Genomic DNA, 2,483 nt, shown 5'->3' with positions numbered 1-2,483 from the left:
CCCGTGGGCAGGGGAGACGGCACACTAAGCAAGCTTCTCCTTGTTCTGCGAGTTGATGGGACACATCAAAAGTAATACGCACAGAGTATCTTGAGTGTATAGAGCATTGCCTCTAAGGTAGGCCCCACATGGTTTGCCTCTTTTTTAACATAACGTGTCAAGTCAAAATTTGTTTGTTCACCCATGGTAGACGATCCTCCATCAAGTGGACAACCAGTACACGTGTCAAATTACCACGTGGGCTGCCTTTTCTTACAGAAATGAGCTCCACCGTGTACCCGCACGGGTGTGGTTGGGAAAGAGACAAGAGTACATGCATCGTGCGTGCACCTCTTCTCTTCGTGCATGTCCCCCACCTACATGGGTGTGCGTGAGAGAGATACAAACCTAGACAGATGGTGTGTGCGTTCGTGAGTGTTTTTTGTTTGGGGGTGATTTCGTGAATGTGTTTGTGGGAATATGTGTCGATGACATCTCAAACAAAATTTTGACACATGCAATGTGTGTGAAATAGAGGCCTATCGATATCATATATAGAGGGGGCGATCCACGAGAAGAGAGGGAGGGGTCATAGATATGGATGGAGTCGAAGAGAGGATCAAGTGGGTGGGTGCGAGATCGATGAAGAGAGCCATCAAAATTGTGTGTGTGCAAGTCAAAGATATAGGGCGAGTGACCTACCGGAACGTCAGAGGGAACAGGGAAAGTTTGTGTGTGGCAGGGAGACATGACTAGAGTGCTCGATGTATCGGTGTGTGGGGGAGGAGGAGGAGGGAGGCAGAGGCCTAACTAGAGAGGTAGAACGACTCGTATATGTGTTGAGAAGGAGAGACCCAACTATGTCTTGAGGGAGATCAGTCGACATCCATACATAACTGAAGGACAGGAAATAGGTTGGGACAAAGTGAGAGAGAGAGAGAGAGAGAGAGGAGAGAGGGAGGGAGGGAGAGGGGTAGAGTGGTGTATGGGTGATGGAGTTGCTTCTTGAAGATGGTGGGAGAGGCCTACTAGACAAACTGAGGGTAGAACTGTAATATTATCAATAAGAGTGGGGATGTGTTTCTGTGTGTGCCTGTGTGTGATAGATGTGTCAGGACGCATGCATGGATAATGAAGTGGATCCATGTGTTTGGTAAGCAAACATAACTAGATCGGTAGATCAATTGTTGTTTGTCGAAGGAAGGGAGAGACATAACTAATGAGGTAGATCGATCGACGCGTGGGGAAAACGAGTTATAAGGACCTAGCTAGCTATATGTATAGCGGGAGATCGGTCCGTGTACATCCATTTGTTAGAGGCAAATAAGGCCCAGCGAGAGAATGGAGCTAGGTGGGGGTGCGAGAGGCCGAGCTACTACCTAGATAGGGGGAGGAGTGTGCGATTGTGAGATCGATGAAAAGATGGGCGAGAGTTTACATGTGTGTGGGACCGTATGAGAGACACGAGGCATGAACACAAAGGAGGAGATGGAAGGTGCGTGTGTATGTTGTAGGCAGACATTGCTGGAGAGGTTTATCGATTGGTCTGTGTACAAAAGGAGTTGTGGAGACTGTGGGAGAACGAGCTAAAGAAAAAAAATGAATGTGCACGATGGGTATAATGCTGAGGGAGGGGGAGGGCGAGGAGGGCGTGTGCATGCACGAGAGAAAGTTAGTGCTAGGTATAAAGGTTAGAGGATTGTGTGGGTGTAAGAGACTAACAAAGATGATAATTTGATATGAAAGTGGATTCATATATTTGAATAGGAGATCATAGCGTTATAAACATATGCATGCATTAATATAGCAGTGATACGCGTGTTGTGGTTTTGCACATGTTATACCATAACGTGATAATGCATGGCATTTGCAACTCACATCTAAATGTCAAACAATCTAAACCATACTGTACATCAAACAATCTCACATTTTATTTGAATTTGTGATAATGTCTGGCGTTTGCAGCTTACAACTAAATATCGAACAATCTAAACAATACTATATATCGAATAGTCTCACATTTTATTTGAATTTGTGGTAATGTGTGGCGTTTGCAACTAACATCTAAATAATTGTAGGAGTAGGGGGCGGGACACCATACGTTATGTGATAAACACATTATACATATCAGACATGGTTTAGATTATGAATATCTGGCTAGAGCTTGAAATGTACTGTGATTTGAAATCAACATAAAGTGGATTCAAAAAATCGAGTTCGAGTTCATATAGTACACATAGTTCATATCTGACTCGACAGTAATCATGTGGTGTGATGTGAATATAATACACAAACGATGGTTTAACTTGACAATAATGATGATTGTAGATCTTATTAAAATAGAGAAACGAATTCAAATGGCTTGACTTCACGACAATCATTATTGCAAATCTTATTCAAATAGAGAAATGAATTCAAATTTAGTTCATATTGAAGCGGTAGTATATACATTTGGAATGCACTAAAACGTTCATTTGAGTAGTAGGTTGCATGCATTATACACG

This window comes from Triticum dicoccoides, chromosome 2A, assembly GCF_002162155.2.
Source record: "Triticum dicoccoides isolate Atlit2015 ecotype Zavitan chromosome 2A, WEW_v2.0, whole genome shotgun sequence".
Taxonomy (NCBI): domain Eukaryota; kingdom Viridiplantae; phylum Streptophyta; class Magnoliopsida; order Poales; family Poaceae; genus Triticum; species Triticum dicoccoides.
The sequence above is the reverse complement of the archived record's forward strand: the minus strand, read 5'-3'. Positions refer to the sequence as shown.